The following is a 13,410-nucleotide window of genomic DNA, read 5'->3' on the forward strand; positions in this document are numbered from 1 at the left end:
ACGCGCGCGGTCATTCACCTGACAGGTCAAAGTCAAGCGACCAGTCAGCCTATATATGTGTTCAGATGAGGCGTGTGTGTCATGGGAAAAAGAGACCCGCAAATTACAGTGTAATTACCGGTTATCACGTGCACAAACACGACCTCTTAATTGACACAATTTCCTGTTTGGAGACCCATGAAAGATAGACTCACAAAATTTGCATTTAACCATAAAAGACAGCTAAATAAAAAACGGAACTGAATTAACAGTTTGTTCTTTAAATTATTTTCATTCTAAAGAAAGAATATTTTGTCAGATTTTATTTTAATTTCAGTGGACATTTTGTTTCAGCTATTCTGTCCCAAAAGTGAAGTGAGGTCGAAAGACAAACACACATTAATCGATTGCTGGCAGGGAGACAAACAATAAATGTAAGCCTTTGGAGAATAAAAACAAATAGGACTAGGGCCTGGCTACTTTTGATCATTTCAAACAGACGATTCCAATCCCATTAACTGTTCACTGAAAGTAGAAATGTAGGCTATACGGGTGAATAATTCAAGCCTTGATCACTGATAATGTGAGACAGACTGCAGAGAAAGGGTATGGCAAATGATTAAGTGTTATTAAGAGAATTTAAGATTAAGCTAAACTTAGAATTTTTACCCCAGAAATTTTAAATCTATCATAAATGACGTGAGGGAATGTAAATATACATCATCATTGACCACTAGAGGTCACGGTTTAACTTTACCATTAGTATCAATGCACTTCATTTAATCTCATCAGGGGCAGCGCCAGAGAATTTTTAAAGCAGGTGCTGAGGGAGTGCTAGATCATTGACAAGGGGAGCTGTGCAATTAATATATATAGGCTATATACTATTTATAAATTAGCAAAACTTGGCCACTCAATATGTATTCAATTATTTTAATCATTACAATTAAAGTTTTAATTTTATTAAATTGAGCGAGCAAAACATTCAGCATTAAATCAAATATTCTTAAAGATTTATTATTAAAGGGGTCATATAATGGCACAGGCTGAAACAGCTGGACGAAAAAACAGAGAACCCAAGAGCAGATCAGTTCCAACAGTGTTTATTGGACGAAACGCAAAGTAAAAGGAAACTATATTAAATCAGGCAGCCGAGCCACCGAGCATAGGCGGAAGAGATGATTCCGTAATCCAAGGACAGACAAGGGTCAGCATCGGGTAGGCAGTCCAACAAGGCAACAATGCAAGAGGGCAAGACAGGAGAGTGGTCAAGAGGCAGGCAGGGTCAGAACTAGCAAACACAGTCCAAGGAACAGGGCAGATAATAATCCAGATACAGGCAAAGGTCCAATAACGGAGGCAAATCCTAAAATGGTTGAGGAAAATTAAGCTGCATGGCTTGACAGGGCTAGGAGAAATAAAACAAGATCAAAGAACTTTACAAGACTAAATATAGCAATATTTGAATGGCTTGAGAATGACAGAAAAAACTGTCAAAGCATTCTGACAGAGAAGGCAGATAAAGAAGGGATCTAAATAGTGTGAGAAATCAAACAAGAGGGGAATCAGGTGAGAGGTGTGTAAGAGCACTAATTACAATGCTGCACAGCTGTGGTTGCCCAGGAAACAGAGTGCAAGGAAAATAAGAAACGGGTGAGAGGAAGGTGTGCAGTAGCGCTGATTACATGCAGCACAGCTGTGGTGCTGTGGAGATACAGGGCAACATAACCAAGAGTCAAAGCAGGAAGAGCAATGATCAAACTCAAGTCCCGACACATGCACTTTTACAAGTTGATTGTACTGAAATGTGTGTTGGCAGTGCCTGTACACAACCATCATATAATGATAAAAATCCATCCAGTGTTTTTGTTTTAATCTCCTTATATGTTTTCCCCTGCCTGAAATTGAGCCGTTCGATCTTGTGACGTCACTAAATCGGACACCCCTCCCACGATTGATAATTGACAGCAGCGTTTCAACACAGACCTGCCCTGAGCGAGCTGTCATCGTAGTCCGTTATTGTTTATACACTGGAGCAGAATGGCGTCTAAGCGATTGTGGTGTTCTGTTCTTGCCTGTAATAAGGAACACAACAGTCATTTTAATGTTCCTAAATTCGAACCGCTGAAGACGCAGTGGCTGGGTTTTATTTTTGAAGGGAATATTCCCAACGATCAACGTAAATGCTTTTATGTCTGCACTAATCATTTCTCACCAGGCTGCTTTATAAACAAGCGTCAGTGTAAATCTGGTTTTGCTAAGAAGCTGGTCCTGAAAACAGAATCGGCACGTTACCAACTGTTCGTGTTCCTGCTGCACCTCCAGAAGAAGTGAGTGTAACGTTTTATTAACCTTTAAATATTAATCTTTGCAAATCGCTTGCACGCTTCACGATGAATGCGGCTAATGTTTACACTCAGGGTATATTACTGCATGTTTTCTATGTAACGTTACGACGTTCTAAATATAATTCATAATATATATTATTATGACAAGCCTACATTTACCAAAAAAAAGTTTTTCAACATCAATCTGTCAACGAACTAACCTATACATCAGTAAACACTTAGCGTCCGTATCTCACTACTCTACCCTGCCATTTCATACAAAAATAGATCAAAGTGACATTATGTTAACCAACCATTCAGAAACGTCCTGTTCGAGCCTTAATTGTCGAACTTCTTCGGGGCCGTCATCTTGTTCCGGATCCGACTCCGGTTCAAATTTGTATGGTTGCACAGATGTGTCCTCAGAGACTCCCGCTGACATTCTTGTTCCAAAATATACCCTCAACTGTTGTCAAGGCAACACTCCGTTATGTCAAAACGCCCCACAGAACAGAGGGGCGGAGTGAGAAAAGCTTCTTATCATTTAAGGGCATATGCACTGAAACAGCATGCTGAAAACACAGCTGCATTGATTTTTATTAATAAACTAGTTATCGGCTGCAAAGTTGAAGTAGACGATCACTATTTCCGTAGTGAACGCACACTCGAGCCAAGAGCTTCAGCACTGCAAATTCTCCCGAAGTTGACAGACCCGGATGATGTGGAAGCCTATCTTCACACTGTTGAGGTTGTCGCGGATCGAGAAGAATGGATCCACCGTGAGTGGGCACGTCTGCTGAGCCTCAGCGAGTATATTATTCCGTCCCACTCGAGGATGCTGCAGACTATGACATACTGAAGAGGGAGATCCTCGCCCAGCTAGGACTATCTCCGGTGTGCGCAGCTCAGAAAGTGCATGAGTGGAACTTCAAACACAGGGTCCTCGGACGTGTCCAGACTGCCCAGCTTGCCCGACTGCTTAAACTTTTGCTTTTGCCCAGCTAAGCCTCCACTGAGGAATGGTAAAGAGAGTCACTGTGGACCAGCTGTTACGTGCTTTGCCTCGTCCTCATCGCCGCCCTGTCGGTCTCACCAACCCACGGACCCTGAATGATTTAGTGGAGGCCATAGAGCTGTCAGAGGCGGCCCTCACCAGAGATTCCGGGGAGAGAGCTGTACCATATGTCCGAAAGGGTGCTGGGGAACGACGTGTTGTGGAACTCTTGCTATAGTTTCACAGTGGTGGTAATGTAAAGTTTTATTATTAATAATGTAACACTTTTGATAAAGGATTGAACACTGGATGAGATCAAGAGACTCATCCAAAGTTATTGTTTCCTTGTTATTTTATATGTTCATGTAAATAAGCATTGCAGCCTGGGGATAGTTTTTTTTCACGTTGACGTTTTACTCATTTCTATTTATTGAACATCTGCATCACTTAGAGACAGACATCAACAATGAATCAAGAGACCACAAGATGAATATGCCATTATCAATACATAACAATCAGCATTCACTGATCACATTTTCTCTCTTTTCTGCCATAAATGTCCCTTTTAAACACAAAGTTAAAGCAGCCACAGAAAATAATGATGTTAAAAAGTCAAGGGTCACAAGCTGAACTTAACATTTTTAATTAAACATAAATATTGAAACCTCTGCTTTTTCTCATTAAGTGCTTCTGATGTAAAACAGAAATAAAGTCAAACTGGTTAGTAATAAATGTAATGATGTGTAATGGCTGGAAGTCAGTTGTAGTTCTTGTGTTTCTGCTTGTCTCTTCTCTTTTTCTGTTCTTGTTTTTTCTCTTTCCTTCTGTGATTCTGCTTGTTAACAGCACTTAATTATCTCATTAACTCATTCATGTTCTGTTGGGATTGAAAGGGTTACTGTTGTCTGAGTTTTGTGGGTCATTGTGCTGAAGAGTAGAGCCAGTCCTTCAGTCCAGCAGAAAATAATGAAACACTGATGATATTCTGCATGTTGCTTTATTTAAAACCAGTAACTGTGTAGTTGCTAATGCAGTGCAAAGCTGTTTGCTAATTATATTAGTTCATGCTGTTGTTAGTAGTTATCTGAAAGAGATTGGAGTTAACTGGATGTTTCTAGTTTTTGTTTAATTTGGTTCACTGTACTTTAAAAAAAGATAAGTTAACATGCTCATAACTAGCACACTATAAATATTAGCTAAAATACTTAACTGTCAGTTGGCCAATTTAAGGCTGTCAGTTTCTGCAAAAAAAAAAAAGAGTTAAATCGTGTTTTAATTTATTGCAACAGTCCTGACAATATTTTACGGGTCAATATCTTACAGTAAAAAACTGCTTTACTTTGCAGGTGAAGCTGCTGCCAGTAAATTACTGCAAATTTACAGTGAAAGGTTTTACAGTAATGCTGATAATGTTTCATTTGAGGTCACCATTATGGTGATCATTGTTTGCTGTTGTTGAGTACTTGACCATTGATTCCTTTTTAAATGAATTATTTTTTACTGATTGCAATAGTGTTGAACTGAGAACACTTGAGCATTGACAAAGTACAGTAGATCAGCTGACCTTTTGTTTTTATGACATTCAAATGCTTGTTGTACAATTATTTCAATTACTGTTTAAATCACTGTTTCAAATCAAAAGCAGTAGTGAGGTCGAGACACTACTGAACTTTTTTAGCTAAAGTTCAGCTGTGATAGAACGAAAAATAATGCATTTACACTGACACAAACCGAGAATATCTGAAACAACATCTTGTGCAATAAATTTAAACTGGGCATTTAGACACACTTAGACATCAACACTCTTCATACAAACAATGATGACAATCAACAAGATATTCAGATAATCCAAACATCACAAAACAAGCTCCTAAAATTCATGTCACAATGCTTGCTGAGATCAACGGGTGAGTTTTGATTGGTGCACCTAGAATCCACTGCTGCATGTAGCTTTTTGTTGATTGTCACAATTGTTGAGATTCATACTGATTCTTGATGTCTGTGTGAGTCTAAATGATACTGTAGTTAAAAACTTAAATCATCATAATAAATTAACTTTTTAGTTGTGGAAATAAATAAAGTCAATCTGGTTAGTAATAAGTGAAGCTGGTAATGATGTTTGTGGAGTTGTTTAATCCTCCTTTTTAAGGAGATTTAATTGATTTGATTTGTAGTTTATTTGTTTCAATGGCTTGCATCAGATCGCTTATTATTTGCTGTAGAAATTAATTTAAATGGGAATGAAAAAAGTTGTCAACAAAAACACTGAAACATTTGAAATAAAATAATAATTTACAATTTAAATAAAAGAACAATTGAAATAAAATAATTATTTATTTGGTCAAACTAAAAAAATTAGCCAAATTAGGTGAAATGAACATGAACTTTGTTATTGAAAGTTTAAAAAAGTAACTTCACTTACATAAAATTATTTCAACTAAATTTATAAATATAAAGTATAAGTTTAAAATACTAAGTAAATACAACTTAACTTTTTGAGTTATCTTTTTTTCATGGACTCAGTTAAGTACCGGTATGTGTTGTTGACTGTAATATAGGCATGTAATACAGATATTGGCTTCATCTTCATTTGGGATGTGAAGTACTGAGGAAAAAGTCTTTGTCCCAAACACTATGGAAGGAAATATATGTGTGTGTGTAAGCTATATTTTTAATGCTGTTTTCTCTTGTCTTTATTGTAAAAAAAAATTCAGCACACGATCAACTACAGGATGAGAACAGAAGCATTCAGAATGAGGAGAGCAGAATACAACATGGTGAATTTGTCTTTTTTATTTATTAAAGGGGTCATTTGATGGTTCTAAAAATAACATTAGTTTGTGTATTTGGTTTAATGCAATGTTTTTATGTGTTTTAGTTTTAAAAAAGCCATTATTTTACACATACTGTACATTATTGTTGCTCCTCTATGCCGTGCCTTTCTGAAACGCGTCGATTTTTACAATGCTCATCGTTCTGAAAAGCGAGGTTTGCTCTGATTGGCCACCGATCCAGTGCATTGTGATTGGCTCAAAAACCTTACCCGTGTGACAGAAATGTCACGCCCCTTACCATTTTTGGAACATCATGTTTTTGATAATAGTTTTGAGTTCTAAATTTTTTTGAATTCGACCCAAATCCAAAATTTCAGGTGCACTGCACTGCAATATACAGTGAAAGTCCAAAGTTTCAATACTGCTCAAAACCACTTTTTTTAGTTTAAAATTAAGAAACCCCTAGAAAACAGTAAACAACAACAACAACTTAGGAACATTGTGGGTACATTTAAGATAGGCTACTTAATTTATTATTCCATTATCCAAATATGATACTAAATCTCACAGAATTTTTTTTTCCCTTTTATTAGATACGTGCTGTCTTTGCATTTGAACATTGCACATTTTAAACAGGACACGCATTAGCTTAATAAACGTTGGCCAATACAAACATATTTATAGAAAATAGTTGACAATGAATAGACTGGAGTCCAATAATAGCAATAATAACGAAACACTTATTCTAAAAACAATATCAAGTAGGCTATAAGTTAGACGAATCCATATAATGCGGGCTGTGTTAAAAGTAAAACGTCCGCCATTTAACGAATTTTAAAAACACGGATGGATAATACAAAATGCTTTCTGACATTTTGACAGAAAAAAACACAACCAAAAACAAAATTTAAACTTAGCCCGTCAATTTTCATTTTACAATTATCTTCTCTCTCTGCGTGCGCGGTCTGTAGCCTAGGCTAACTTACGTGCTAGTTTTCATACAAATAAATATGTAACATAATAGTTATTATTAACACAATAATGTAACACATGCAGGCTACGTTTCTCTACGTTTGTCCATTCTCATTTCAGAGAATGAATAAATAAACGCCTGTTTCTCCAGACTCGCGCTTATCAGTAGGCTAGCCTAATCCACAAATCACAGAACTTTCATAATCACTAAGCCATAGCGATTTTAATTTTATTTAGATTTATTGTTCAGCATTACTTAAGCAGTTTGTAATTTGCATGGCTGAATGATGTGATCTGAGTGACCATGAATGACGGAGTATTTTAAGATAATCCATGCGATTGCGATCCCGTGTGATAAAGAATCCAGAGGATTAAGTTAACCCAATACAATATTTCAACTTTCCACATCCACCCCAGCCCGTTTACCTTCAGGAGTTAGAAGTGACCTATACTGTAGCCTACTGTCCTCGCTTATGAAATCAGTCAGACGGCGGGCCTAGGGAGTGGAAGGTAAATCGAGCGGGATTCTTTATTGCTGTCGATTATCAGTCTCTTTTTAATGATAAGCCATACGCATTTGTCAATCATCCCCACTTGCTATTTGGGGAATGAACCCAGCGCTATGATTGGTCGAACTCTTCTGAGGCGCGTCACCAGGTTTTTGCGTAGTTTAGAGTGACAAACATAGCTTAACAGCGTACTTTGAGGTAAAAATGCGTACCCGCTACGCAAATTCGTAGGCTACAGGTTGGCAGGTCTGCTACACCCATCTATGTGCTACACCAAAAAAAGGCTATGCTAAAGGCTATCACCAAAATTACATTAAATCAAAGGTTGGAATAAATTTATCACAAATATATACAAATATCATCAAGCATTATGTAATGAAGAATTAAGTTACAGATGATGCTTTTACAAACGCAAAACAAAGGATGACATCCAAAGATAGTTAACAGGCTGTGTGAGTACATGTGAATATGGAATTGCCGGACTTTATAGAATCAGCTTTTCTGCACAGCCGGTCTTGTACTCTTGCAGGTTCTGGAAACACATAACTGGATCACAGTGTCACAAAGACAAGGGGGTGGGGCTCATTTCACTCAGACAATCATGTTATCAGTCCAAATCAGGTTATCAGTAATCAGTCTCTAAGGATCATTGTGAAGCTATCAAGCCCTAGCAACCATTCAGAGCACCCTAGCAACAAGTCCCATAGACTTTCTTTCAAAGAGATCAACTGGGATATCTTGGGATAGAAGTGTTATAGAAACATGAGGGTGGGCAGCAAACAGCCAATCACCCTTTAAACACAACTAATGATTGTAACTTGTCAGAGTTATAAAAAATTATGTAATTTCAATGTTATTTTCTCTTTTTCTGAATTTTGTTTAGAACATGATCAACTTTTACAAAGTCAGGAGATTATTATAACACAAGGTGATTTTTTTATATGCTTTTATTAAAATTTGAATTATTTTGCCAAACAATGAATGAATACGTTTTGCATTCATATATGTTTATAATTATATTTTATTATAATTATTAAAATTATTGATCTGTTTTTTAGTCTAAAGATGAATTGTTATGAAGCCTTTATAAGTTTATACTTTCTGATTTTAGCTGTACAACATTTAATAAAACACATGGGTGAGTAAAAACTATTAATTTTTAATTACATAATTATTTATTTTAATTATTTTAATTTCCCAACTTCATCGTCAAGCATTTATTAATATATTTTTTTAGTTTTTGGTATAATGCACTGCATAAGTGCAATCAAGTGATCCAAAAACTAAATGATCAAGGATGTTTTTCCTACTATTTTTGCATAAGAATTTTGTATTCCACATAACTGGTTCACAGTATAGCCCCTTTCACACAGAGATTATGTAAAATACACGGATAAAGTGACCCGTGATTTGACCCGGGTTCGTTTGACTTTGGTTCATTCACACTGCCAGTGATTTTCTGGAATCAGAGAGTGTGTTCACACACAACCCGTAATAATCCCGTAAAAGACACGTGACATCGATGTAACAGACACGTGACATCGATGTAACATCTCAGCAGTGTCTATAGTTTGCTTACGAACTGCGATTTCTCTTTGGAGAAACCACGCTTGTGCACTTTTTTTTCTCTGATTCGATCATAAACTAGCGCATTACGTGCCGTTACCGTTTCACACTGGCGAACGATCCCGGCTTCAGCGCCATCATTATGAAACGGCATTGATTACAGCTTTTGTTCACACAGCGCGCGTTCCGGGACTGAACACGGCAATGTTACTAGGTCCCCAACCCGGCATCGATCCCGGCGTCAATCCCGGGTCGTGTTTGCGTTCACACAGAAGGTGTTCTGCCAATTTCCCGGCAATTTCCCGGGATCAACGCACTGTGTGAAAGGGGCTTATCATAGAGACAAGGGGGCGTGACTAATTTCACTAAGTCAACCAATCATTCTCCCAGGATCATTGTGAAGCTATCAAGCCCTAGCAACCATTCAGAGCACCCTAGCAAAAAGTTCCATAGACTTCCATTCAAAGAGATCAAATGGGATATCAAGGGATAGAAGTGTCATAGAAACATGAGGCTGGGCAGCAAACAGCCAATCACGAATCACCTTCAACACTTCCTAGCTCCACCCTAGCAACCCAAACCCAAAGAGGGATATCTTCAAATCTAAATGTCATAAAGGGATTGCGCTTGGTTTATATCATTCATTCTGACAAGCAGCCGTTGGAGTATCATTATCACTGGCAACTGCCAAGCCACTACCTAGCAACCAAACAGAGTACCCTAGCAACCGTTTAGCACAGGGGTGTCCAGTCCTGCAGAGTTCAACTCCAGACCCAATTGAACACGCCTGAACCAGATAATCAAGGTCTTATTAGACATACAAACTTTCAGGCCAGCGTGTTGAGGAAAGTTAAAACTAAACAGAATCTGCTGGACCGAGGACGCCTCTGATTTAACAAGACTTGTATCTCTGCATCAGGAGAACCTATTCACCTTATTTTGCACGGCAGAAGTAAATACGATTACGAACTTCCTTCTAATATGTTAGACATCCGTTTCGCTAGCCGTAGGTAAGAAGCCATGTTGTGGGAGCACGTACAAAACACTATGAAACATGATAGTTCATATTTATCACACCTGCGGTTTATAATACAGTGGGGGATGAGATGAAGAAGTGGCCTGACATCTTATGAGAACATTTTCAATTATTTTGTTTTGTGTTATATTATGTGCGTTTTAGCAGCTCGTTTAACAAATGCCATCTTTGCATGCTGTGAGTTTGGGTTATTTATGACGTTCATGAACGCCATTTCACCAGATTTTTAACGTAAATCATCTATAAACCTACGCCAACATGGGAATACATCAATATGTTTCTAAATTTGCAAACTGTTCATTCATGGCGACTTCAAAATAAAAGTTTAAACCCTCATAAGTTTGCGCGTTTTGATGTCCACATGTTATTGTTCAAGAAATTACAGTGGCTGTAACATTTCTATCGTAAAGAAGTGGCCAAATATTAAAGGGATGATCTTCCGTGGGTCTGCCGTTAATGAAATGGAAATAGCAAAAGTACGTAAATTTTGTTGGTTCCTCACAAATGTGTCGCTCAAATACACACAAGAGAAATACATAAACTACTGCTGCGTTAAGAACCTTAATAACATCATTTAACATGCACTGCATCGTGTCACACGTTAAGAATGTGCGTGCAAAGAACTCTAAATTGTGATTGAATGGTTTATGCTTGAACCAGCAATTATGAACACCCTAACTGCCTAAATATGTTAAAAACATGCTAAAAACTATAAAAACTCCATAGTAACCATCCTAATAACCACTGAGAACACCATAGCAACCACCCACAACACATAACAATCATCTAGAATAGAATTGGACTAGAAACAAACCTGAACACCCTAGCAACCACTGATGATACTCTAGTCACCACCCAGAACACCCTAGCAACCACCTAGCAACACACCAGCAACCACCCATACTACTTCAGACTTTCTGTTCAGGTTTTCTCAAGCCAACTTCAAAGTTTGCTTTTACAATTAATGCAGTATTTTCTATTTTTTATTATCTTGTTCTAAATTTACCATGATTCTTATCAAAATAATTAATGTCTTTATTTTATCATTTACTCATCTGTAAGGCAGACTTTTCAATATTTTCAGCAGTGAATGTGACTCTGGATGCTGATTCAGCTCATCCACTTCTCATCGGGTCTGATGATGGGAAACAAGTGAAATGTGGAAACAGACTGAATGGAGTGGATGAGGGAAAAGACAGGTTTGATGATTATCTTGGTGTCCTTGGAAAGGACAGATTCTCCTTAGGGAGTTTTTACTTGGAGGTTCTGGTGAAGGATCAAACTAAGTGGTCAAGTCAAGTCAAGTCATCCTCATTTATATAGCGCTTTTAACAATGTAGATTGTTTCAAAGCAGCTTTACAGAGAGAAAGATATAATTTAAGGTAACAGAGATTGGTTTGGTTTTATAGTGGCTCTTGAAAAATGTTTTTTCCAGCTAAAGTTAGTTTTGATTGATTCACTTATGTCTAAATGATCATTGTTAACACCGTTCTCTCTAAACAGACTTTAAACGTGAACCTGTGATAGACGCTGATGGCGTTCACATGCGCATTAAGATTTGATTCTATAGTTATGTGCGTTTCAACATATGTGCGCAGGTTTGTAATTCCTTACAAACCATGCCTAAACAAACTACTTGTCTATAAATTTTGATGCAGAATTTTTATTTTATCTTATCACTTTGGGTAGGTACGCGAACTGAAAAATTCCACAACGCTTTATCTGTAGAGTGGTATAGGGATCCTCCATAGGGAGAGGCTAGTTGGCACTTCAGCACTGCATTGTCATCAGGTCCAGGCGAAAGTCCTTCGTCAGATCTGGAAACGCCCTGGATCCAGCAGGCTGCGGGAAAACCTCGGGATAGACAAAGACACTAAAATTAGCGTAGATGCCATTCTTCTTATGATGTAACGAGTACATCAGGATTTGAGGGAAGTGTTCACAGTTCCGGCTGACCTAATCTAAGCAGCCTAATATTGAATTATAGAAGTCTATAGAGTGTTATGTGAATGCTAGGTCAAAGAGATGTGTTTTTAGTCTAGCTTTGAACTGACAGACTGTGTCTGCTTCCCGGACAATGTTAGGAAGATTGTTCCAAAGTTTTGGTGCTAAATAGGAAAAGGATCTACCGCCAGCAGTCGATTTATATATTCTAGGTATTATCAACTGGTCGGAGTTTTGAGATCGCAATAGACGTGAAGGACTACAATGCGTTAAGAGCTCGCTCAAGTACTGGGGAGCTAAACCATTTAGTGCTTTGTAAGTAATCATGAATGTTCTGAACATCTGAATCAAGATGGCGCCAGTGTTTGTGGCCGGCCGTCTGGTGCAGAGCAAATTATTCGTGATTTTATTGCTTGTGTCACTGTTTATGCAATGTATTGACTCTCTGCTGGTTTATGATCGTCAAACGCTGATCGATTTCCGCCTCGCTTTGGAGAAGTCGCCTAAGTGTGACTGGGATGGTCAGAAAACTTTTCTCCCTCCCCCCTTGCTAAACATACCTGCTCATCTTGTACGCAATCCGGCTTCCCTTGTCCGGAGTGGACGCTCGAGACGCCGTGGGAAGCGCAGCGGCCAGCTGGTGAAGTTGAAAGCTTACCTAGCGGACTATTCTGCCCGTGGAGCCCGGCGTCACTTTGGTTTGCCTTTGGCTTACTATGTATCCTGGCGTGCTATTGATCCTACCGGGACCTGGTTGATACCAATTGCCGGCTCAGACATGGAGTATTCTCGCCAACACTCACCTCGTCCCAGGAAAGGCGGTGTTAACCATGGAAACCTTCGGTCTTTGAGTTATGTAACTCGTATGGCCAGATCCCCTGCTCCTGTCAGAGCTGCCCTGGTCAACGCTAGATCACTGGTGAATAAGACCTTTATTTTAAAGGAGTTTTTTTCCCAGCAAAACTTGGATTTTCTATTCGTGACTGAAACTTGGTTAAATGTTGGTGAGTCGAGCCCTTTTTCTGAACTTCTACCGCTGGACTGCACATATTTTAACTCCCCGAGGACTACTGGTCGAGGAGGAGGTCTTGCCGTTATTTTTAAGGAAAAATACAACTGCAGGCAGTTGTCAATGATAGCATTTTCGAGCTTTGAGTTAACAATGTTTGAATTGGGCAAATTTCAGCCCGTTCTGTGTGCTCTTATCTATCGACCTCCTAAATATAACAAGCATTTTATCAGGGACTTTACTGAATTATTGTCTGAAATTATGCCAAAATATGACCGGATCTTAATTATAGGAGATAT

The 13,410-nt window shown here is 38.3% G+C and overlaps 1 long non-coding RNA gene across 1 annotated transcript; it reads left to right on the top strand.

The window, feature by feature from the left end:
* Nucleotides 1-8,406: 8,406 nt before the first annotated feature.
* On the top strand, nt 8,407-11,442 carry LOC143722497 (uncharacterized). Its single transcript, XR_013196909.1, has 3 exons — nt 8,407-8,483; nt 8,667-8,693; nt 11,242-11,442. It is a non-coding gene; the product is annotated as an uncharacterized LOC143722497 (long non-coding RNA).
* Nucleotides 11,443-13,410: the final 1,968 nt, after the last annotated feature.

The sequence above is a fragment of the Siphateles boraxobius genome, unplaced genomic scaffold (assembly GCF_051911475.1).
Source record: "Siphateles boraxobius isolate OS27281-9 unplaced genomic scaffold, OSU_SipBor_1 66, whole genome shotgun sequence".
NCBI lineage: Eukaryota > Metazoa > Chordata > Actinopteri > Cypriniformes > Leuciscidae > Siphateles > Siphateles boraxobius.